Here is a 27390-nt window from a genome sequence, read left to right as displayed (position 1 = left end):
TCTGTGGAATTGATGCTTAAATTACTTAAAATTTTAGTAGAATCCTACCTACCTCAAATACTTAAATTCCTTTGAAAGTCTGGCCTAAAGGTTTTTAAAATTATATTACATTATTGGTTTATGATTTATAGTGCTGCAAATAATCCAGATGCATACAAGTTTTTAATGGCATGGATTTATTTTCTTTGCATCTGTGCATCACTAATTAAACTGAAGGATAAAGAGGTGCTGCAGGATACCATCAGCAGAAAAAAATAGATTTTCTTAGAGTATTCTGTATGATTAATATATCTACAGTGTTTTACTACTTTCAGTATATTTAAGAAAATTAACCTTTAACTTCTAAATAAAATAAATTGATTACTAATTATTTTATTTTTTTTTAACTCATATTTTTAAGTAAAGGAAGAACTATTATTTAATAATGCAATATTAACTACAGTAATGACTTTTTTCATACAGTTATTGTTACTGTGCTTTATTATAGCAACATTTTTTTTCTTTTATGTTGGAAGATGGACAGTGGAGTATCTAAATTTAAAAATCGATTACTTCCCAGTGATGAATGAAAATTCCCACCAATCAGAGCACAAATGCCTATCAGGAATGTAATAATTGGAGTTTTCTACCTTATCCAGTGCCTCTAAGCCTGTAGAGGATGTGGAAATTTGACTTCTTTTAGCCTTTTCTCCTTATTAGAGATAAAAGATTAGGCCTTGAACATTATTGCCAAAGAATTCCTCATTACCCTTTTCTGATTGTTGCCATATTAGCATACATAATAAGCTGCTGAAAAATTCTGTACTAATGTTCTGGGGAATGCATAGAGCATATTTGATCACTTTGCTACATCAGATTTAAGATTTTACAAGAAACAGACACAACACTTACAGACAAGTGATCTGTATTTTAATAATAATACCTTGTTTTAGTTAAAAACTTTTTTGGGGGGAGAGGGCAGATATTAAAAATTGCTTTACAGCAAATTTGGCTAGGTAGCTTTGAGATATATTTTTATTAAAATAGTATTCAAGTTTTATGTACTTATCAAACACACTATAAACTTAGCAAGGTGGGTTTTTAAATCTTTTGCACACATTTTAATGAGAAAACACATATTTTCATGCACTTTTATGAGCTTATGTGGACTCTGTAGTGATTAAATAAAAGATTAAAGAAAAAGAAAAGTATATGATACATAGTATTTTCTTTCATGGCTTTAAATTCATGGACTTACTCTCTGTTTAGGATACAGGTCAAGTTTTATGTTCCTTACCTATCATAAAGGCAGAAAATATGGTCAATTTCTCTAGCATACATGAATTCTTCTGGTGTTTGTACTGTTGCAGTGCAAAATGGAAATGTTATGTAAAGTATATCAATACTTGCAGATGACGTTAGGTGTCATTATTAATATAATCTTCATATTTTCTCTGTAAATGTGTTTCAATTCTCATCAAGATTCCTGCAGTGCACTAAACAGTCATATGCTTTTTGTAAGAAATAATGAATATGTTGTGTGCTTTGCTACAAATGAAAAAAGAATCTAAAAAACCAGACATTTGAGTATTTTTTTCTCAGTTGAACACTTACCACTAAAAAATATTTTTCTATTAAATGAAGAAGCATAACACAAAAAAATGGAATCCAAATTCTGTCAAACAGGACAAAAGAAAAACAAGTTGTTTAAAACTCCAATGAATTGTAAAGAAAGACTTAAAAAAAATAATAACTACTTTGAAGTAGCTAATTATTCTGCAGAGACATCTCCTTTTTTCATGAGTCTTCACTGATTTCTGAAGTAATTTCTACTTTTCTGTCATGGAAGTTTTAATCTGAAAAGGCTACTGCAGGGCAGTTTTTGTGTTGTAGGGGTTTGATTTGGTTTGGTTTAGTTTGGTTTTTGGTTGGGGTTTTTTGCTGTTACATATTTCACTGTTCATAGCAAATCACCTTCTGGATTTGTTGAAGCTCAAATATAAAATTCAGCACTCTGCTATTTGACTGTCCCATTGTAAACTATTCACAAGGTCTTGCCTACAGAATCACATCAAGGACAGCATATTTTATATGGCTCAATTTTTCTCTTTGCTCTTAAAATCTTATAAGTCTTTCTGATAAGTTACTTCATATACAATGTCAATGGTTGGTAATAGGGACTATGTGCATCAGCTGCTCTTGTTGCCTGTGTTATTAGCATCTCATTTTATTTTGTGCTTGAGAAAGAGTTTTTTTTTTTTTTTTTTTTGTTTTTTTTTTTTTTTTTTCTGGAAGTTCTTTATCTGGAGACATAGATACTACCATGCTATTCTAATAGTACTAGAGATACTAACCAGTGCAGAAAGCAATGCCATTATATATTAACTTATTTGGCATAAAGCAACTGATACCTCTGGGTTTGAGACTGATTAAACTGATAAATCACCAATCCACATGTCTACACTTGACACTTGCAGTTACACTCTTCTTCATTTTGAAGCTAGAATATTTCAAGCTGTGGTCTCCAAATGCAGTGAACATTTCCCACATTAATAAGATCTTTAATAATAAAAGGTTATTTTAAAGTGTGATCACAGTTGATAATGTGGCAGTGCTCAATGAGGAAAGAATGCACATATTTAAAACAATTTTGACTTAAAGTTGAAGCTGTTTTGTTAAATATGTGTAAAAGAACACATGGGTTTTCACTGGTATGTAATACCCTACCTGCTAGCACCATCATTTAGATTAGTAACTGTATTCCTGCTTATCTATTTCTTATATGTCACTTGTAGTGATGTGTCATCTGCCATCTCTTAGCTGAAAGAACAGGACAAATTCACTGGATTCAGGCCATTCCAGGCCATTCATTGATATAGTGCACACAAATCCTTTAAAGCAATAACTACTTGTATGCTTACATTCTCCATATCAGTGAATAATTGATATGAATCCTGCATCACACATTTACCAGATAAAGTGTGATTACAAAAACGCATCTTGACATTCAATAATAATGACATAGGCCACCTTTTTTTTTTACTGAATTCCATGTGAAACCATATGTTGTCCTGTTGAAATATAAGGTTATTAAAAATTTGTTCACAATGTCATTTTTAGATCCTGGATCCTCTTCAAGCTCACTCTAATCACCTTCTGTTACAGATCAGAATATCCAGGTATTTAGTATTTCATCGACTGTTACTTCTAAATTGTAGTGACACATACTCTTCTGTTGAGGCACTGTTATTTAAATCGCAGGAATGTAAATAACCTTTTCCAGAATAACTGAGAAAAGAAGAAGTGAAAGAAAAAAACCCCACTCATATCAATATTTTGTATTTTGATAGATGGACTGTGTTTATATTTGATAACAATTTGTATTTGGTAGAGTTATTGTGTATTCAATTTATGTCAGTATACTTCATAGATAAAAATATTTCTCAACAGAAAGAAGCAAGAAATTCTGCTTTCATGGCTAAACGTCTTTCTGGGCTCATTTTAACACTAAATTTTCTTCTCTTTCATCCCCAAATGACAATATTGCATTTGGACCTACACTTTGAAGAGTAAGTTTGTCCTCTCTAATCGTTACAATGAGGGAGTTGGGTAATTATCATTTTAATTCTATCAATGTTTCCAAAATTAATATGGGTATCTTTCTGGCTGCATGTACAAAAGTCAAGAATCATTTGGCTTCCTTTCATTCTGTAGTCCAGCAGGAAGCTGTTGCAAGTTATGATAGTATATAACTCCAGAAAGTACAGGTTAATTGTGAGATCTGGCTCTAAGACGCTAAGTAGCTTTGCTCTTCTGATTTCTATTTTAGTGACATATTTTTAAACATCCTTTGGGTTTTGTTTTGGCACAATATGAGAGTTTAGACAGTAAAACTTAGATTAGTTGCGCATTAAATAAAAAAAAAGTTAAAAAGTTAGGTGTTACATTGTGATTTGAATAAATAAATAGCTACTGGTTATTTTCAAATGAACAGAAATTTCTTGTAGCACAATACAAAGAGCGTTATGGAACTTTTCCTCAGGAACATCTTATACCTCAGGATAAGCTTAAGTAATAGGTTCTGCTAGAAAAATGCCAGAATGGCATTACTTTTGGAAACTTAAAATACATTACCTTCCTACACTATGAAAATCAATATTTAATGGAAAAAAGTAATTTATGTCAGGGTGTGGACCATGGATCACCTTTGCTTGGGAGCTGCATTAAGTTCAGGCCTTTGTCTTGATGTCACATGAAGCTGCACATGTGCATATATGTTAAGTGTCCCAGGAAAGAGTGGGCATGGTTCTGGGAACTGGTTTATGTTCTGCAGATACACCAATTGCAAAGCTCAGACCTTCCTGGGTCGTAAATCTGGGTTCTAAATCAAAATTCAGTGACAATTCTACATTTCGTTCCTGTAAGATAATCTTTTTATCTTTTACTCCTCCATTCCTTTCATTACGTGTTTTATACTGAGAGGTCAAAGTAATAATATTTTTATTTTTGACAGAATGGATTAGTTTATTCTTGTTCTAAAAGAAACTGACTGTGGACTCAGCTCATTTCAATACTTTCAGCAATTACAGCAGAGGTTGACAGTAAGCTGCATTTCATTCAACTGTGGCTGATCTATTTAAAAAAGGAGACTATATGAATAAACCTAATCTTTCTCATGCCAATAGTCTAGCATGTCTCTCTGCAACATACTGCATTGTTAAAATTCATAAGCCCCATTTCACAAAGAAGTTCTCTAGTCTTTTTGCACCTCAGCACAGCAGGAGTATGACTGGGAAAAACATCTAATATGATTACCTGTAACAGCAATTTTAGGTTAAATACATATTTAAATTCCACCAAATATTTGTACTCTCACTTAATTTTCTGCTAAATTCTATTAAATTACAAGCCTACTAAAGATAAGAGGACACAGTTATTTAATTAACTAGAATTCTGTGAAGATTTGAAGACCAGACAACTGCAATTTCTGAACTACAATGTTGGCTTTTATCTTTATGATTATTAAGTTCTAAAGCAAACAGATGCAAATTATAGCACATTCATGTTGATTCATTCTGACTGACTCAAATAGAACTTACCTATACGAAAAAGCCTTACCTCTTTTGAACTACACTCCAGTTCACAAGCAGGAATAGTAATTCTACTAAACATTATGAATATATTAATTTTGTACATTGGAAAAATACAAAGTTTTTTTATATATAATTTTAAAAAAATCACATATGAATTACATGTCCTATTTCTCAGGCTTTTTTTCACCCCTCTTTCTAAAAATTATACTCTTCTCTTGATGTTCTGTGAAAAAAGAGCTAGATGTTTTATTTACCAACTTCTAGAAATCCAAGATATATCTTCTAAGATTCAGAATGAATGTGTAGATGTGTAGCTTAATAAACATTTGATCAAAAATACATGAATCCAATCTGTCAGGGAAAAAAGGATATATGTAAATAAATAAGTTGTTTAAACTTGCAGCTTTGCTGTTAAATAACTTTCATTCAGTGTCTTTTTTAAAGTGTAAGGATAAATTAAATAAAGGACATGAAAGATAAACTAAGAGAAAGCATGCAAATATTTTGTATAAAGCTTGCTTATATCATTCCAGGAAAAACTTGTTGAATATTCAGAGGGAATTGTAAATTTAAAGCTTGTAATAAACGAGAAATCTTCATGGGAAATAAGGAAATTATGTCTAATGGTATATGAAAACATGTTTAAACAAAAGAAGTATTGTGCTACGTTGGATAACAGTAATGTTTATCAAGAAAAAGTCGACACAAAATTAGCTTTAAGAACACACAGATTCCCCTATTATTATATCTTTCAAGATATATTGTTTCATAAGAAACAATTATCATATCATTACCCTTGTGCTATAAAACTAATTTTCTCTTTCAAAACTGATGTGAACATACTTAGTTGATTGAAGGGGATGGAGAAAATCCACGCATAATTCTCTTTAATGGGTTGAGTCTAGAGAGAGTCTACCTTTCACAAAAAGTAATAAAGGCTGAAATAAAGGCACAAAAATTTCAAGATTTAGTGCTGATCCATGCTGTGACTAACACCATACAATCACATAGGAGAGATTTGTCACAGTTTAATTGAAATGTTTTCTTATATTTCAACTATTTCAGATAATTACACATGAAAAAAAAAAAAAAAAAAAACTGGTTTTGTCATATGCTATTTGCATACTGCTTTCTCATCCCTGCCCAAACTGACTTTCAAACTTCAACCGTTTTACATTTATTTTAATAGATAAAAGGTTCAGAAAAGAAGTTGGTTTGAGAGGAACCCTTCTTGAGCATCTATTTCAGTAGGAATTAGGTAGATCTTAGTCATTTTGAGGAAACCACAATTAAATGAGATGAATGCATAGAAGAACTGTGAAATTCTTGAGCAGGTTGAACAAACAGAAGGAATATTTTCATGATCACCAGCACAGCTCAGAACTGTTTCTTGGTGCCTGGCTGCCTGAATGAAATATCATTCAGTTATTTATTTAAAGAGTACCCAACAAATAGAATGGCATATTCTTTCAATTTAAATAAATAAATAAATTTAATGTAGGTCAAGATTTTTCCTTGCCTCACCACCCTTACAAAAGTAATTCAGGAACATTTCAAAAGGGAACTATCAGAACACAATACTGTATAAATTGCTCATTATTCAAATTAATTCTAGAATTTTTTAAGAGTCTCCTTTTATAGATTAATTTAAGTAATTTCAGTTGACCTGAGACTATTGTTCAGAAAATAAGCAACTCTTCAGAAACATCTTGCTCAGCTATCTGACAGCTGCATCCTCTTGAGGTTTCAAGCAGCTCCCTGTTTTCTGTCATAGTGAAGAAGGGGGAAATGAAAGGAAAAGAGATGACAGTTTTATCATAATTTCTTGTGTATAATTGACCATTGTCAAAAAAAGTCTTGCCTGAAAAAAAAATTAGGTTGATCCAGCGCCTTCCGAAATCTCTGCTCCATTTACTTTTGTCTTCTTTTCTGTCTCTCAGGGGACATTGCTTCCTTACTCACCACCATCTATAATGCAGAAGGCAGTGGCAGAAGCATGGGCATGAAATGAGTCTGTAAGAAGAGAAACTGCAGGGTCAAGAGGCCACAGTGAAAGGTGACTACATATGTAGCACTTGTAAGTATCTTATGCACTGGCAAATATAGTTCAATCCAAAATGATTCCTCTTGAATTATATTACACTTATCCTTCCATTAGCATTATTTAGAGGTCTGGTTGGGGTTTTCAGTTGTTTTTTAGCTTTCTTGTTGTTGTTGTTGTTTTGTTTTTTTGGGGTTTTTGTATTTATTTTCTTTGGTTTTGTTTGGGTTTTTGTTTGGTTTTTTTGGGTTTTTTAATAGTAATTTTCAATATAAAATTTTTATCAACTGGAAATATTTAGTGAGAAAACACTAGGCTACACCTTTTATGTAAGTGCAGTCTGAGCCACCTATCTTCTGGATGTTTTAATTCCAAACAGCTGGTGTTATTTAGTCTGACAAATGAAACACTTCAGACAGTTTCTCAATTGTTGTAATTAAAAACAGGAAACAGCAAGATAAATAAAGGAATCATGGGCTCAATAAAGCATTATTATTTTAATGACAATCTCAGAAGCCCAGATCATAAAAGGGTGGTGTATAAAGTGCAGGAAATCTGAACAAGCACACGGTGGTCTCTGATGGAACTCTTGAGTAATGATCTGAACAATCTGAACAAAAGTTAGGTGTTTCACTAAATCTGAGCTCTTTGTTTCTGAAAATAAAAAAACAGATTTCTGGGGAATTGTCATAAATTAAGATCATAGAACCATAGAAAGCTTGGGTTGGAAAGGACCTTAAATATAATCTCTTTCAAACCCCAGTGCCATGGGTACCTTGGTACCTAATGAAAGGTACCTTTCATTAGACTAGTTTGCTAATTATTGTTAAAGATGCTGCAAAAAAGGTGTGAAGGGTGGAAAATGATACAGGAATCAAAACTGAAAGAGAAGATAGGCAACAAAACCTGATATTATTGTAGGGAAAGGTAGCTCCAGTGACAGTGAATATCAAATACCAACTAATTTTATATGAGGTGTGTGAAGTTAATGCTTGTGAGGAGAAATAGAAAGGTGAAGCCACCTTGAGTCACACTGTGCTCTCCTTGAAAAATAAATAGTCTACCAAATCAGAGAGGCTCCTCCTAGTGTTGAACACAACAAATATCTTAGTAAGATGATTATGGGCTGTGATGGAGAGCAGGACAGAACACACCACACAATCCAGTGCAGTATTATGGCTGAGGGACTGGTTCTTTTAATTGGTTTCCTTTGTGGATCTTGTGGCACATCCTCTAGTATCCACAAAGTTTTCTATCCAGTCACTACTTCTCTATGCTTTACTCTTCCTACCCCTGTGACTTGGCCAGAAGAACTGAAAGTGTTATGTCAGAATTGGCATGTTAAAGAATATGATGGATAGTATGAATATTTATGTAATTCTTAAGATAGGTTTGTACTTTTCTGTCCTCCATTACTGTTCTGGCACAAACTGCTTTATTAGGTCAGCTCTTCTCTATTCTTTGGGCATAATTTTTTAAGTCTCAAAACTCTGATAATTATAAAAGACACCTATTTGGCAATATTTACAGGTTATGACTTGAAATTGATTGCCAAAGTGTTTGCCTTTTGAGGGTCAATAATTTTCCTGTGTATTGCAGAAGGACCTTGGCAACTTAGATATTTATAAAAACTGTGAAGCATTTTTATTACTGATGCTGATGACCTTCAGATGGACTAACAGTATGCTTATATTTTTACAAAAAGAAGTGTAACAATAAATACATTCTGCAGAATGTGATACATACTTCATATTTTTCTCCAGGATTAGTACTTCCTTTTAATTTCTTTAAGAACAGTCAAATGAGGTCAAAACTAACTTAATAACTCCAGCAGGATTTTTAGTGAGAACCTTAAACATTGTGAAGCATCTAGCTTCTTAAAAAATGCTAGCAGAAATACCATTGTAATCAATACAGTTACTTCATAAACTCTCAGTTTGTGGGTTTAAAATACAAATATGCTTAATGTTGAAATTATCTTGTATGTAGCAGGCAGATCAAAGGCTGTCCAGTGCCTTTGTGGGTGTGCTGGTGAGCAGAGAGCAGTTCAGAAGAGAGAGCAGATGAGAAGCTTGGCAAAAAAACCTTGTTAAAAAAAAGTAATGCTGTGATAAGAGACTGAAGCTAAAAGGTGTGAAGGTAGACTAAGGCATGAAATGGCAGGGAATAAGAGGATTAAGAGAAAGCATCAGTCTGCAGAAAGTGGAATCTTGAATGGGAGATTTGGGGGGCATGATATGAGAAGGTCCAAAGCACCAATTATGAAGAATATGCAGAGTAAAGCTGGCTGAGGAGGAGTTGCTGATTTTGTATTGTGGGTTGTGTAGGTGTTCCAAAGCAGATTCTCTAGATGAGAGAGAACTTCCCAAGGAACATACTTTCTGGCAAGACTTTGTAAAATCAAAAGGCAAAATCTCAAGAATGCCCCTAATGATGTGTCAGAGGAGAGATTAATAAACATAAAATGCATGTTAACTACTCATTTGCTGTCTGAATTATTCATACCTGCATCATTTCATGAAACTACTGACTTGGAATCATTCCTTTGAATCAGGATGTGTCACACAGTAGAGGCTCTGATCCACTTTGAATGTGCAAGGTTTGATCTTATCCAATTTCGTGAAAAAGGATGTTGCTCTTGCTGCTCTGACAATATCTTAAACTCTTTCACCTTCATCATTCACAGAAACTGTTTTCTTGCACTTCCTGTTGGAAGCTGTCATATAAATACTATTGAGTCACATCAAACATCTATTGCTGTCCTCCTAGATGTGGCAGTAATGCGTGTAAGAAAATGTCTCTGAAGAACTTATATTTCCTTGAGTGTATTGAGAGATTTAAAAAGTTATTTATCAAATGTGTGATTGAGAAAAAGCTTCATTGCAGCAATGCTTGAAACAATATTCTTGCCCATTTTTAAATGACTACCATAAATATAAAGAAATAAATATACTAACCATTATCAAATATTTGTAAGAAAATATTCTAAAACTTTTAGAATTACAAAAAATTAGGTATACATTTGGACAAAATTCTTTCCTCTATTACATGATGCAGATCCAATGGCTTTGCTGTTGTGTTATTAAAGTAGACCAGGCCATTTTTGCTTGTCAAAAAAGTTCTTTTAGGTGTAAGAATTTCACACGTAATTTGAAAAAAAAAAAAAAGTAATAGTAATAACTACGTACTTTCTTCAGAAATTTTTGTTACTAATTAATTATCTGCGGCAGTACACCAAGATTTCTCTGCTTTCTTATCCTGCAATTCATAGCACTGCATGAGTTTCTATTGAAGTGATAAGAATACTCATAAGTATGTATGTTTCTGTTTCTGATGATCTTTATGTCATCAGAGTTTTATTGCTCCTTAGTTCTTTACTTTTCCTTGTGGGTCCTCTGTCCTTTATTAGATTTGTTTAACAATTATTTAGTAGGCTTGTATTTTTCCAGAATTAATTCCATAGGCAGAAAAGTGCATCACTGTCCAGTAAGAAACAGGCAAACTTTACTAAAAGGAAAAACACTGATCCTGTTGTTGCTAGGAGGAAAATTAGTACCAAATATTGAGACACGAAGAACTGATGAAACACAATCATTTTACTGGACAGATCAATGATCTTTCTAATGTTTTCTAATAATGTATTTTTTTATTTGACAATAATCTACACAGGATGTTTAAAAAGATCACTTAAATCTTTCTGTGGAGCAGCTGATTAGGCAATGTTATGCTATAAAGAAAAGTCCTTTGGCCTTTAAGTGATGAACAGCTTTTCAATTTGATTAATTTTTATTTCTAATAAATTCAGTTCAAAAAGTTTTAAACATTTAGCCATATATTTTGATGATAGAAAAATGAATTACTCAAGAATTTAAGAATAATTATAAAAAATGTATTTAGCTACTGTGTGTGGACATGAGAGTTCTGTGTTGAATTGGATCTACCAGCAGAAAAGCTCCACTCTAGCAACTCTTTACTTGGTGTGGGAATCTGCATTTTAAACATTGTCCTCTTCCTGTATTGTTCTCCACTCTTGACAATCCAGAGAAGTAAGGATTGAATGAATTAATTTTGCATGTGCAGTTAATGTATAAGTAAATTCCTCTGAGGATGTGACACAGAACTCCATGGGAACAGAAAAAAAAAATCCCTTTTATATCATAACTCTTCAGGTTTATCAATCTGATGCTGTGTGTATGTTTAAATAATGTGCAAAATTAAAAAGAGATGGTACAGAAGAATTAGATTCTTTTTATCATAGAAAATACCAATACTGGCACTCACAGTTTCATACTCACATGCAAAAGTATGAGACAAGTATGTTCTAATATTTTGATCATTATTACACAGCATGGAATAGAGGACAGAAAATTATTCACCTTGATTCCTCTTGATATCTTCTAGGCTCATCTTGAGTGACATTGCTCTTTGCAGCCTTGAAGGCTTTTGACAAAGGCAAAGGGCCATGATGAGCAGTATCTCTTTGAGATTACCCCACAACTTTGCTGTGGGTTTAGCTCTTGTGGAGCTTATCTTCAACACTTGGCTCGCTGCCTTGCTGTTATCCATGGCTGGCTGCTTTCAGTCTCTTGACAAGTTGCATATTCACCATTTGTCTAAACCCTGCTGCAACAACTCTGCTATTTTTAAGCACACAAACACACATCCTCATTCTTATATTCAGGCAAACTTGCATATAGACTATGCTGTGTATTTCCTTTACAGATCTTTTATGAAAGCTTCAACTTGGAGAATGGAAGGTAAGGAAGAAAAATTAACCACTGCCAACAGCTGTCCCTGCATTATTTATGCTTAATGTTGAGATCACAAGTTAATGGAAAGAAGTTAATCAATGCCTTTACAGATGCTAGGAGAACCACTCATGTGAAATATTGCTTTTAGTTTTGTTTTGCAATTGCCAGACTGAAACTCATGGACTGCAACTTTCTCTTTATTACAGTGTACTTTATCTCTTTACCATTAAAAAAGTGAAAGGACTTTCTAAAACAATAAAATTTGCTAAGTTGGTCTTCTCAAACAGAGCACAAGAGGATGTCAGGTCAAAATGTCCAAGGAAAGACAAACAAGTTAATGACATGGAATCTATTTTTAAGGCATTAGATGATTTAACTTAGACTGTATGTTTCAGTATTAAAACTGGTTACTATGTCTAATACAAGAGTACATAATATGTTTGACAATCTCCAGGTGCTTTTAATAAGATTTGTTGCTCATATTAAAACTAGAAATGGCCTTGTCTTCATCAGGATACCCCTAATTTAACTCCATATCTTTTTCTGAGAGGAAAAATTAGGTATCAAAAATTAATTGGACCCTAAACAGAAAACAGATGTTTCCTTGATTTATTCCATATATGAGCTTAATAAATTCAAGTATGAAGAAATTCTCCAGTTAATATTTAAAATTTACCCTGGATTGTATGAACAGCAGATCACATTCTGTTTTGATGTCTATTGTGTAGTCACCCATGATATAAAGAGGGCATAAATTTCAGGCTACAGAAATCTAAAGAATGTAAACTGAAATGCAAACAATGGAAAATAGATATTAAATAATAATTTTGGAGATCTCTATTTGGCTTTGGACTTCTGAAGCTATCAATCATAACAAACTTATACTCTAAAATTTAGAGTGAAATCACATGAGAATCTTGATTTTATTTTTAAATTTAAATGCATGTTTTCACAAGGATTTTTAGAAAACACTCTTTTGTGATTGCCAGGTATCTCTAATGGGAATAAAATCACCTTAAAAATGTACATAAAAAAATCCTAGACCAGATTTTAGTTGTTAAGATGTTTGAATTACATAAAAAAATACAACCAAACATGATGAAGTGTCATTTATGTTTCCCCAAAACTCTTTTAGGCAGGAAAATTAATTTTCTTCCTGTTATTTAAAAGAATATAATTCTCTTCAGCAGTGTATATCATGGCAGATGCTATTATCTACTTCAAATAGAGCTGTACATGAAATGTCTTTGTTGGATTATAATGCTTGTAATGCAAAATTTTGCACACCTCATAAATTTCACAGTGCATTTAACCCAAGGAAAAAAAAAAAGATTGTATTTCTTTGTTGAAGATCTCAATAGTTTCATACAATTTTGACAGGTAGATTAGTACTACAAGTTTGAATAGGCAGGTGTTCAATCCCTGAAATAGTATTAAACCATATCTGAAACAACTTTATAATTGTGTCATTGTTTCACTACCACAAGTTTAAACTTTCTTCTCTTCCAATATTAAGAATGCAAAATCTACTCCTAGGTAAAGGGTTAGTGCTTCAGAAAGAGGAACTTGGAATTTCTCATTTTAGGTGCTTGACAGTACAGCATCTATTTTTCTCATCCCATTGCTGGCCTTTCTCTAACATCCTAATTTTTTTTTCAGGAAATAACACTAGGTGAAATACATGTAGTGGTACAAAAAATAATTAATATTATAATTTTTTTCACAAATACAATATTAAAAATTCCTTACTTAGGTAAATAAGACCTACCTACTGCCAGTAAAATATCTGATTTGTAATCTACAATATCTTGGACTAATGTCAGGATGTGTAATTCCAAATATTTCAGCACTTAGGACTTTCTTCTTCCTAAACAGGCTGATTGTTATTGCAGACTTCTCTGAAGACTAGAATTTGAGTATGACTATTTTTTGTATTTCATAACACAAAAACCACCATTTATGTCAGAAGAGTCAAGAGACAAAAGCAGATCACACAGGTAATCAGAATTTATCAGAACCGATCAGCAAAAGCACAATGCAAACAATATACAGCCCTGAAATCCTTCTCACAGGACATCTGACAAATACTTTACAATAGCCAATATGTGAATGAAAGTGTCAAGCTTTGTTTATTAAGAGCCTCGTACCACTGATTCAAAATTGACTGAGACATTCACAGTGGGGTGGTGCTATGAAGTTCTGAAGAGGTTGGACATTTCCTGTAACTCATTCCAGCACCCTTGTGAGGGAACAGGAGACAGGAATTCTGCTCCCAGCTCCCTAATTTAACAAAAGCAGAGGGTGCTTTGGTGGGGCCAGGTTTGCAGACCCCAGCCCAAGAGGAGGAGTAGAGTTTTTCGTGTGTGATGTTGAGACCTTATTATGAGATCTGCGTAAGAATGGCCCAGGGAGGAGGGGATGCACACCAGCCACCAGAGGATGACCATTCCAAATCAGCCTTTGTTTAGCAACAAGCTGGCATTTTAGCTAGATAGGGAACCATAAGAAGAGGATCCTGCAGAGGTGGGATAATGTTTTTTTTATCATGCCAATGTCTGTCCTTACATAAATGCCTCCTGTGTAAAAGTTACCCCTCCAGGGGAAGGATCAGGACATTTACATTCATGTGTAGGCCTGAAGGTGTTAATCCCTCTGATGGGGCATACTGACATGAGAAGCTACACTGACATGGGAGGCAGCTGTCATTTCTTAGAAGGATTCATAACCCATAAAAGACCCCTAAGTGCTCCTAGACTCGTTTCTAGAGCCTTCCACCAGAGGACCGTGGATGATCCACAAACAGAGTACATCTTTCCCCACTTTTGGACATTGCTGGGCATTCCCACCTGAACTTGAGCATGTATAAGCCATTGAACTTTGTGTTTTGTTGTCTTTCCCCAACCCTGATGGGTCAAAATTGTGACCATCACCTCAACCAACAGGCACTGAAATTGTAACAATTGCATCTTTTCCCTGGATCCATGGATGGTGATATCTTTCCTCACCACTATGTGCTCTTGTCCTTTCTTTTCTCTTTCTTTTCTCTATGTATTTTCTTAGGCAATATTTTTGCATTTTTAAATTGCTATATCTCTTTAGATAATAACCAAAATGACTACATACCTCCTTTCCAAACCAAATTGTTCCGAAATAAACCTGCCATATATAAATCAAGACCATTTATTCAGTGTTGTTTCACTCTAATCCACCCCAAGGGATCTATTAATAAGAACCTCAGTTACCCTCACCTTCAGAAGCAGGTCATAGCATCAGAATGTTTCCCTTTTTTGTAAGTCACAGGGAATAAAAGAGTGTTCTAACCTAGCATTTACACTGTATGTGTTTGATGTGGACTTTTTATACTAGGTAGAGGAGAAGGAGAGTACTGAGATAAGAACTGAATTCACTGTGGGTTGAGCTGGACTACAGTAAACTCCGTAAGCACAGTCATTTTTTAGATCAAAAGAGTGCCAAAAGGTGAAATTTTTTACAGGGTTTATATGGATTAAAACCCTCAGATTTAAAACCAAAGAATATTTTGTTCCTCAATTAATTTAGGTCTAATCTTTCCAAACCTCATCTGCAGCTACTAATATTTAAAATTTCACTTCAAAAAACAGTTTTGTGGTTCAGTTAAAGTTTTATGTAAAAGAGCAGGAGAGCCTAGAGATAGTCAGAGGGTGTTATTGCTTTTGTGGTCTAGACCTGCTTCACAAGGCTACCTACCCTTATTTTATTTTCTGGGTATGAATCCCTGTATCACTTTGCTCAGTCTGTTTTACAGGTACCATCCATTGCTTCTTAGTATTCTGCTTCTAGATGTGTTGAGTGCATAGCATTTGTGGAAGTTGCAGATACATTTTCTTTCTTGTTCCTTTATTAATCATTGGTCACAAGGACATTATCAGTTCATGAAAAGCTTTTTGCATCTGTATACTTACCATAAACCAACTTAAAGCTCCAGAGTCCTTATGTGACTTTCTAGAATAGTATGTTTACATGGGATTTTTTAAATTCATTATATCCCTGCTTTTAACATAAGTAGTGACATATACAGGTAGTCAGTAATATAATCTTCCTATTGAGCAGTGTCTTCATAACCCATCTTAAATATTGTTGCCAAATAACAGTTCAGATTTGACTCCTTAGCTAATATAGCACCTTTTTTATAATTTAGTTACCTTTCTTTTTGCTCCTCCACAGCATAGTTGGATTATAGATAACCTGACACAAAGAAATCAGTTCAAAATAATGGTCTTGAAATCCAATTAACCTTGTGATTTTTATAATATTATAATTATTACAGTTAATACACCAGCATTTAGTGTGTGACTATATATTTTTGGCTGCTGTATTCTCAATAAACACACTTTTTAGAAAGTGAAGTTAGTTATCTCTGTCCATGAGACACAAATAAATTAGTATGAACCTTGGATCATGTTTCACAGTTTTATTGAAAATACCATACTGGCAAATCATACAACAAATTTTTCTGTATATTTTCACTGTCTTTTTGGAATATACTGTCCTGTTATCTTCACAGCACTTGGCTCATGCTACTAACTTATTGAGACAAAAATCTTCAAGAGTGGTGTTACATCTTACAGACAATATCTTTCAACTACAGTTACCTTGGCATTTATGAAAGAATCATGTTCTCCAAAGTTTTATTTTTTTATGACATCCATATTAAAACAGAATTTTGACAATATAAACTCTACAGGATGAATCCCAGGCAAGAAGTTGTCTTGAGGTCAGTAGGATTGCTGACAAATACAAATTAATAACTTGGGAAGATTTGTTCATGAGGAGTCTGTGGCTCCAGCAAAACCCCAGTGTTGGTTGCAACTCCAACACTGGTCTCAATATAGTAAAGCAAAAGAAAGCCAAGTCTTGTTGAAGACTGTTCACTAGAAAAATGAATTTGTTCACTGTTTGGTAAAATATTCAAGGTTTGTTGTTTGCTTGCTTCCAAAAAGAAAAGATTGAGAGAAAATTGCAAATACTAGAGTGTCTTTATGAAGAAAAATAAAAACATCAACTCAGTACAATAAGTAGAACTGAAATGAAAAAAAGAATCCTGACTAAATTTCTACTGTTTAACTAGCTTCCAAAGCGCTAGCTATGAAGATCTGATTAGGACAGTGTTAGTAAATACAGTAAAAACATTGCTGAGGCACATTTTTGAAGTCAACATTATCTTAGTTTAGAGATTTATCCTGAATGAGACTAGAAACAGCAGGTTTTCAGCATTGTTGTCCTCCTAGAGTCCCACATATACAATGTCATTTTACAGTCACACAAGAAAATGCAACATTGTTGTAACCATGACTCTGCCACCTTTGGTACATTACTCCTCTTGCACATTTATTGTATTAAGTGTTTCTGCCATGAGCATAATTTTTGCTTGTCTGTCAGAAATCTACCAATAGCCAGAAAGGAAGAAAAAGCAGAAAGTTTCCAAAAGCCGATTTCCATTGAACTAAATATTATGTACTGAATAAAACATTTTTTATTTTAGTCTTTGTTGTGCTGCCATGAAGAAAGTAATTCACCATCTCCCATGTGTCTGCAATTCTTCAACTTTTCCTGAAGATAAAGGACAAAGAGCCTGTTGTAGGTTGGGTTGATTTAGTCAGGGATTTTATTAATGTTAGTTAGGTTGGTTCCTTGTACTCCCCTACTTTTCCCTCACAGTGGTTTGCTCCAAGTTGTTTACCATGGGAGCTCTTGTCACGCAGACATGTCAATCTTCTCACCTTACACAGTTTTCTCCTTACATGGTTCTGTCAGTCAGGGGTTGCCACTCCTTGTTGGAGTGTCAATCTTGTAACCACTCCCTGCTTCTTCATGAAAGTTCTGCATCAATCTTTGCACTTCTATTTGTCCCAGAACATTGTACCCACCTCTGTTATGTTCCCACAGGTTGTTAAAATCCATGTCACTCCCTATAGGGCAAACCAGGTTTCCACCCCTGCCCGCCCACCCACTACTTAATCTGTTGCAAGTTCTTTGTCTGTCCGCATTTATTTTGCATTGCGCTGAGGGAGATTTGCTCTGACCACGCACAGGGGAATAAAAGTTCTCAGGCTCACAGGCAAAGGGTCCTTCTCTTGTCCCTTCACTTCCTCTCAGCGTGAAGCTATCAAAGCTGTGTTAACCACATCACAGCAATTAGCACTATCGGGGAGACAGGCGCCATAACCCTGGAGTGCCTGTTCATGTGGTAGAGCCAGCCTCACAAAGGCAGTGCTAGCCGGTGCTTTTCGACTGCTTGAGGTTATAGCATCACCTTTGAGCATTATCTTGAAATCACTTTTTCCCAACAGTGATATAATTTCTTTATTTTTCTTAAATTTTGCATGCAGCTTGTTCTGCACATCTGCCTTGAAGTGAAAGCAGCTGAGGTAGATTTTTGTGTGAAGTGGCAATTCTCTTCTCTTTGCAATCACATGGGGCTGCATGACTTCAGTAGATGTTGAACAGGGACATAGTGAATGGATCAGATTTAAGTCACATATTCCCAAACATGGGAAGCCTGCCAGGAGTCTGTGTGAGTATTTCCATTATTAACAACAAAGTAGAGACTGCACTTTTATGCTGTGTTTGCCTGGAGATGTAATGTTTTGCACATGAACTGTAACAGATTACAAATTTAAAGTTTTAAATATAATTTTAACTGTTTTCAGAGCTTTATTAAATCTCTGCCTTTTTTTAACATGAAAGGAAAAAAAAATATTTAATTTCCCAGGCTGTTGTACCATATTTTTTATCTGACACATTCAGTTGTACCAGTAATATTATGTTCTGCCATGTCAATAGAGTAATGAAACATAACTGAATTAACCAGACACAACAATGAAATAGGCCACAAAATGTAACAAAGTGGAGTTTTCTGAACAAACTGAGAAAAAAAATGCTCAATACTTCTGTAATTACAATACAGTTTCTTACCTGAGCCTCAGTTAAAATAAATTTTAAAAATTTCTTCACTTTATAAACATTTTAGATACTGGAGTATTGGAAATTTTCCACTTGACCTGGACTTGCAACTGTTATCACTATGCTACTTCATGCTGAAGGCACTTTCTAATTTGACAATGTATTTTTCAAAATCTTTTAGTACTTTACAAGTACTAAGCAATACAATGTTGCTCTGAATAAAGCACATACATGCAGGTATATGTGTGTATATGCACAAATTCACACACACAAAAAACCAGCAGGATATGTAAAGTTGAAATGTATCATTAAGGTCAAACCTACACTGCTCCTTACAAGTCACACAGTTAATACAACAGAATTTTCTAGAGAAATTTCAGTCATATTGACAAAGTATATTTTCATATTTGCAGCTTATTCTACATCTGAGGAGTCACTTTATTTTACCAACAGCAACATAAGTGTGCCATGAGTGTCCTCTCACACACTATAGTAATTTCCCACATGAGGAAGTGTTCCTAATTCTAATTAGAACTCCTGTGCCTGAAGTGTTGAACATAATACATGAAGATGGAAATCAACCATGGTTGAACATTGTGGTTTAACCAGTATTGACTGTATAAATCATATGTATATATAACATGCTAAAAAGTACTCTGCCCTCAAACTGAGATATCCCAAACTGAGATATTTCTGTGGCAATATTAGTTGATATTTATTAGCTCAGACTTACTATTGTGCTGCCTTTTCTTCATGACCAGTAAAAGGTACAAGACGCTTATTTATACTTAGGATATGAATACAATATGGATAACTGTCTTTGAATATGCTAAACAGTAAGCATTCTCAAGAAATGATAACTCTTCCATTTGGTTGAGTATATCAACTAAGGTCCTTGAACTCTGTCAATAAGAGGCATATGGAATACTGAAACATCACACTTCTGAAACAAGTGATTAAAAAGTTGTTTGTAATTCCTTATTGGTGGAAGGATGTTGAACAGTACTGAAAAAATCTGTATTTGACATAGCAGGGACAAATTACAGACCAAATGCATGATTTCTCTGCATGTATTCAATGATTTCTTATGAAATAATATGTTTACAGTCTGTGTCTTTCTTTTCATCTTGAAGAGCCACCACAGCCACAGTATGTCCTGATGTGGGGTATTGTAACATTCAGGTTGGGAAAAATAAATTAATCTTAGTCATTTTTAAAGGCTGATATTGAGACTGATGTTATTTAATGTCTTCGTTGCTGGCCCGTAAAATGGGATGAAATGCAATACCATATTCAAATGGTATCAAACTGAGAGAAGCTGGCAGAGATTTTATGAAGTTTAACAAAGCTGAACACAACATCCTGCAAATGCTGCGGACACACTGGCTAGCAACTTGTTTAACAGAAAAGATGTCCTACTGGCCAATTGAAACCTTATTCAGGAGTGTGTCCTGGCAGACATGAAGAATATAAGCTCTGTAAGAAAGAGTGTACCCAATAGGCCAGAGTCATTCTTCTTCACTTGGCGCTAAGAATGCAGCATCCAAAGTATTATTCCCATTTTGATCTCCCTAGTAGTCCAGAAATATTGGAATAAAGGAATTAGTCAGTGAAGGGCCACCAAGCTGTTTAAGGGTCTGGAACACAAGATATTCAAGGAAAAGGCAGGAAAGACTAAGGGACTTGGTTTTATCAGTATGGAAAAAAGAAAATTAAAGGAAGCTGGTTTCAAGCATTCAGGAGCAAAGTGCAGAAAAGGTAGAGCCAGATTCTTCTTGAAAGTGCACCATAAAGATATTACAGCTATGTATGTGAGCTACAACACGGCAAATTATTAATAGATTTTAGGAAAAAAGATTGACAATGTGGGTAATCAAAGCTGCAACAAATTGCGAAGACAGGTCAGAGATATTCTGTACTTCACTGTGATCTAAATTTGAAACAAAATCTAGATTGGAATCTGTCCATGCTCTGAGTGGGAGGTTGATTCCTAGGACTTACATTAGCAGGCTCCATTATAGGCTTTTGCCTTGTCCTAGATGTCCTGTTTCAAAGAAAATCTTGATTTTTAAAACAAATAATTTTTTTGCTTTTGCAGGGACTTAAACCATTGAACTCATGATAAAATTCTCTTTGTAATTTTAATGTTTTGCACAATGAGACGTAAAGAACCAAAGAAACCCTTCTATCCTTTCCTTGCTAGGTTGATCTGTCTTGTGGATATTCTACCACCAGTAACAATTCTCAGGCTACAGTTATCCACTAAACTGAGTGGGAAATATTATGGGAGACATTTGTTCTGGAAATAGTTCTGTTTTACCTTCTTACTTGTATTTTCATGACAGGATAAAAGAATGAAGAGAGATGTCTCTTTCCCCCTTTCCCCAGTTCAAACATTATTTTTCCGGGGTCCTCTATTTTTATGTTATAACACCTTTATACTTGACAAGATCTAAACCCAGCCACACAGAATCAACCTTCCCCATGTTCTTTCTCTAACCTCTGAATTTTTGTATGCCAGTGAAAAACTGTGAAAGTGAAAAATACACATGGAAATTTTATTCTTTAAAGTAGATTTTATCTGATGGGGAAAATGCCAAGGACTCCACTTCTCTAAGTGCATATAAAAAGTAATTTTTTTTTGCTCCTTTTCTCTTAATTTTTCATTAGGCTAGAAAAAGGTTCAGTGCACTGAAATCAGAAAAGTAGAATCCAACATCAATAGGTTTTTGCTTGTATAGTCATTTGCATTTGGACAGTTCTTCCATATAGTCGATTTTCAAAAGACATCTGTTTTCTTATCAAAGCTTGAAATATGAATCCTAAATCCAGAATCTTTAGTGTTATGAAATGGTTATTCCGTTGTTTTGTGGGTTTTTGGTTTGGCTGTTTTTTGTTTCTTGTTTGCTTGGTTTTGGGTTTGTGTGAAGGTGTTTTTTTGAATCATAGAATGGATTGGGCTGGAAGGGACATTGGGGATCATCCAGTTCCAACCACCCTGAAGTGGGCAGGGACAGCTTTCCCTAGGCCAGGTTGCTCAAAGCACCCCCCAGCCTTGTCAAAATTTCACGCAGAATACAGGGCTGGTACAGATACATACCAGGAATTTATGCTTAAGAAGATGGTGAAAAACAGATAACTTTCCTGTTCCTGTGTTTTGAGGAAAAGAGGAGCGCATACTGTCAACTTAAGCGGGAAATCAAGAGCCAGGTGAAAGCACAGTGTAGTGGCCTCTGATATGCTCTGGCCTGAATAATGCTGGTCATAGGCTGTTGTTATGAATCACAATCAGTACACAGATGGGCCACCTGCAAGTTCCTCTTTAATCATGGAATTCTTGGTGTTCTGTGATCTGTTTGTGTAGTTTCACAGACCATCAGCATTGCACGAACTGACCACAGTCTGGGAATAAATATTTTATTTTCTATTTGTCCTGCTAGGATTGGCTATCTTGCTACTTGGTGAAATTGTGAATTTCTGAAACTGGAAAAAAGCAAATACCTTTCCTGTCTATTAACAAAAAAAGTGGGAGAATAAAATTTACTTCATAATTCACACAACTTTTCAAAGCCTTTTCAGACTTCAAGCGGGGCTTAACAGTAAAGTTCCTTCCTCTTGTAAAATTCTCACATTGATCATTACTTTCTGCCTACACAAATTTCCTATTCACTTTCAAATGTATGAGTCACTGTTGAGCTGAGTATATATTTTATTTTGAGTGCTGGTATTCCATCAAAATGTTATCAACAGAAATGCATCCTTCACTTTCTGCCTTATATTTTCTGTGCACTGTTGTGCCCTGGTGAGTAATGTATAGAATGGTTCAGGATGGAGCATAGCTTATGCTGTATTGAACAGTGCTTGTGTTTCACTCCAGAAATGTAAGTTTTTAATCAATGAAAACAAGAAGTTCTGAAACCTGAAAGCATCTAAAACTAGCTAATTGTTTTAGAGGGACAGGAACATAACACTTAAATTGGTTATACTTCAAAAAGCATAAGTATACAGAGCGCAGAAAGGTATAAGAGGAGTATGTATGGTGGGTTTGTCACTGAACTTTAATTAAAAACTGTTCTAGTAACTCATATGAAAGGGTTTTTGACACAAATGGCTAAGTAGATACAAAATCTAAGAGACTTTGTTACTAGGCTTTTCATCTTTATAGGTATTGGGAATTCAAAAATATGCCGTTTAGAAAAAAACGGTGCTTAGTACTTTGTATTTTGTTTCAATTCTTCACAATAGAAAACAGAAAAAGTGTTGTACATTATATGACTCAGAATATTTGTATGAAAAGAAAATCTAAAAAGTGAATATGAAACAATGTTTTAATTTTAAATAAAGAGCTGATTCTGATCTTCATAGACTTTTTTAATCTTTTATGATGGACGCATAACTGTGTCAAAACCAACCAACCAAAAAAACCCCTCAAAATCCAAACAAAAAGAAAACACAACAGAGAAAAACAATACCCATTTTAAAGTTGAAGAGGTTTTGAGCTGCATAAAGTGATTCCTTTCTGAGCCTGCATATCAGTATCTTAGTAAGCCACAAAGTAATAGAGAATCAAAAGCCTACATACTCCAAAGCTGCTGCCATTTCTATCAGTGCATCCTACACTTCATTCTCTTGATGTGTTGTAGACACTAATGCAATCATCTGTCACGTGTGATGCATCAAGCACCGTGCTCCAGAAATGAAGTGCAGAACTTGCTGACACGGGGTAGCAGCAGGAGGAATATAGCATCCAGTGACCTCCCTTTAAGGCTCAGGTTGAATCATACAAAAGTCCAGTTGCCTGACCTACCAAACCATTAGCAACTGAGAGATAATCAGCTGGGAAACTCCAACTCATGCTCCTGCTTACCTTTTCCAGGCAGCATTGATTACTGTGCAACTCATGGGCTGCAGCAAGTCAAGTGTGCATGTGCAAGGGAGCAAGAAGACATGAAAGCACATGGCACTTCACCTCCACAGAGATGGGGATGTGACTGACAACAAAGCTGTACTCCTGACATGATTATGATGCATTTTTTTAATAAAACAAGGCTTCAGAAATTTTATACCTGAATATTTCATTATGTCTGCTTTTGGTTTTGGCTTTTCTGTTCCTTTCCAGCTGATAATAGATAAGCAACCAGCTTTTCTATATATGTTTTTGTCTTATAGATGCATATGAAAAGAAGCAGCTACATTACTTTTTTACTTAAGGATTTGATTAGAATGTTTTGTACATTCCCTTATTCTAATGACCATGTGTTCTTAACACACTTGAATGCTTTTGTTCACAATGATCCATACTGATTCTGTGGAGTAGTGGGTGATGTGAATTCTATAGTCTATACAACAGACACTTTTTTTAATCTGTTTTAAAGGAGATATGCAAACTTTATTTTTTCCTTGAAAGCCTTGTTTTATTTTTTTCCATAGAAGTACAAAATAAGTCATTCAAGCGAGAAATGTGAATCTGTCCTTTTGTGTCTGATACAAAAGCAAAAGAAAATTAAGATGAGCATTTAAAGTATGTATACTTTCAGGATTCTATTTATTTATTTTTTTATATATTCATTATCTGTTCTAAACAGTTTTGGAACTCATTTGTCTCTATTTTCCATGGTTTTCTTTGTCATGAAATAGGTAATACAGAGAATTGCTTAATGCAGTCTTCCTCTCTTCCACCCTACCTTGTATGTTATTGAGATTTTATACACAAGATTGTAAAAAGACAAGTAGTCAGGCACTGGTGTTGATGAATGACAGTGACTTAAGACCTGGTTCCACCTCCTCACACATTTTAACAGAGCATTTATTCACATAAGCAATGACTTCGGTATCAGGAAGAAGGTGGACTCTGGCAGAGTCTTCGCTGCTTTGAAAATATGAAGTTCATTCTTTCTGAAAAGCAAAACTTCACTAGTCAATTAGCATTGCAAAACCAGCTTCATTTAAATAATTAATTGAGAAAATTCTGAAAGCTAGAGGACTAGGAAAGGTTGTCTGATACTTATGAGTGACATTAATTCTTCTTGTTTGGGAGTGTTTCTATTTAACACTCCCTGGAAGCCACATGTGACATCCCCTGATGATCTCCTACATCTAGCAAAAAAAATATAAATTCCCAATTTGCTGTAATAGTCACGGGAAGAAAAGAGTAAAATTAACCAGAGTAGATCATATGCAAGATAATTAATTTTTAAAAAAGTTTACTCTCTAAGATATTGACAAGATATTGATAAGATATTGACAAGATATTGATATTGTTTACTCTCTAAGATATTGCCTTCTCTTATCCTCATTCCTCATGAACATCTAGGAGTAAAATAACATGGAGGTGATGAGCTGTGATGGCATATATAAGAAAGTGCACAATTTCATTTAACTCCGTTTAACTCCATGTGTCACAGTGGGTCAAACTCTTCCCCTATCTGACATTAACTATGTAGCAAGGGGATTGAAAACAGAGAATATGCTCTTGTGAAGATACTCATTCCTTTCCAAGTAGCTAGTGAATTTTAAATATCTGCTGCCATGCTGATAGTCTACATTTATCCTAAGTACTCAGAGGCTCAAAATGGACTGCTTGTTCCAAATCAAAAACTCTGTGGTCGTTCCAAAGATTATTCTTCTCTTTTCTTCACTTTCCCCACCCTAAATTACATCAACATGTATTAAAAAAGTTTGGATGCTTAAATTATTTAAAAGTGGTAGATAGATGTTACTAGCAAGTTGACAAATTGATTCCTTCAGATAGTGACACAAGATTATTATTTTCCCACTAATACAGAAAAAAAAAAAAAAAAGTGGCAATATTTTAATGCCTGACTCACCTACCTGAATTAAGAATCAGTCACTTCTGACAATCAGTGTTGAGAAATGGACACATGTGATGGGACCAAATCATCTTTAGGAGCTGACTGTATGTCCCTTAGCTATATAGGACAGTACTCAAAACCTATGTGCATTTAGTCTGATATATAAATTCAGATAAAACTTTCAATTCATTGCAAACTACACAGGGAGCGTAGATATTGACTTAGGTTACTTAAAATTACCTGTTATGCCCAGGATCTTTCACTACCTCTTCTTCCACCGTCCCCAGATTAATTGTGTATTGATAATAAAAACCATGGCTTTTAGAGAATAAGGGCTTTCAGAGCTTCCGTTCAAAATATGAGGTTTTTTTTCTTTTTTCATATTTGGCCATGAAATATTTTTTGTTTTGGCTTGGTTGTTTTTTTTGTTTGTTTTTTTTTTTTTTTTTTGGTTTTTTTTTTTTTTTTTTTGTTTTTTTTTTTTTTTTTTTTTTTTGTTTTGTTTTTGGTTTTTTTTGTGTAGGTCTAGTTTACTCTAAAATCTGTTGAAATTAATATTTTTTTTTTTTCATTGGCTGTTTTTCTCAGTTTCATGTTGTTTTCCTTCTTGTAACATCCTTGCTTTCTTTTCCCTGGCACCCTTCCCTTCCCTCCTCCAGGGTTACCATAGAAATATACAACCACAAATTTCAGCAGAGAAATCCAGGCTGAAGTAATAAACTGAAATGTCAGGAAGAACTACTTTTCATAAGTCACAAACCAAATTGTACATTTAGATAATTATTAATTATGTGATTTTTTACAGAATTTGGGTATGTCTGTGGAGATTGCTTTTAATGTTTTGCTTTTAGCATGTACTCCACTATTTGCATTAATAGGATTAGCAATAAATACACTGATTTGAAGCATATCAGCTTGGCAAACCCTTTATCTTCTGCCTATGGTATTCATTTAAACAGCTATGAAAATAAAACTTGGCACTTTACAAAACAAGCATACAAACAAAGCTAAATATACTATGCACAATATGTACGTATATATATGCACATATACATACGTACAGTGTGTATATATATATATATGTACACGCACGCACAGATATATATGTGTGACAAACACCAAACAAAAAAGCCCAAATGAAAAACCAAAAAAAGCCAGCAATATATTTCTTTTAAAAATACTGTTTACTGCTAGATGTGAGGTCATTATGAACATAATTATATCATTAAATATATAGATAGTTAAACTGGTAATAGCAAACCCATTGACAAATCTGGCCCAATTCTTCATATACTGCATAGTGAACCAACCACAGTTTATGGAAAATGTACTTCACGCACAACAGTACTACAATAACAGTCTGAAGTGGCAATTTTCACTCCTGTAGTTATTGAGTGTTCAGTTTGGGAGTTCATTCTTCACTTGTTATGGTGTCACTGGTCACCAATTGTTTTACTTCTAGATTAGCTGTTTGGAACCACTGAAATAATGGCATTATTTATATGGCTTTTCAAATAGCACTGAGTAAAATATCCTTATTTTAATTATAAGATATATGTATATATTAATTCTAGACAGAAAAAGCAGACAAATGTTTCTGTCTTTTGCTTTTCTCTCTGATTCAAAATTTTAACTGGAAAAAGTCATGTAATTATTTATACAGAAAAGAAAATACAGTCCTAAAAAAAGCTTAACTTAAAATTAATTTTGAATGCTTTACTTCAAAGTTCTGGATCTTGAAAATTTTATTAGAAAAGGTTAGATACACTGGA

The 27390-nt window shown here is 34.2% G+C and overlaps 1 long non-coding RNA gene across 1 annotated transcript; it reads left to right on the top strand.

Annotated features, from left to right (window-relative positions):
• Positions 1-14298: 14298 nt before the first annotated feature.
• On the top strand, positions 14299-23845 carry LOC128784786 (uncharacterized). Its single transcript, XR_008429620.1, has 3 exons — positions 14299-14387; positions 18233-18417; positions 23683-23845. It is a non-coding gene; the product is annotated as an uncharacterized LOC128784786 (long non-coding RNA).
• Positions 23846-27390: the final 3545 nt, after the last annotated feature.

The sequence above is a fragment of the Vidua chalybeata genome, chromosome 2 (genome assembly GCF_026979565.1).
Source record: "Vidua chalybeata isolate OUT-0048 chromosome 2, bVidCha1 merged haplotype, whole genome shotgun sequence".
NCBI classification, from domain to species: domain Eukaryota; kingdom Metazoa; phylum Chordata; class Aves; order Passeriformes; family Viduidae; genus Vidua; species Vidua chalybeata.
This window is presented reverse-complemented; position numbering and strand designations above follow the sequence as displayed.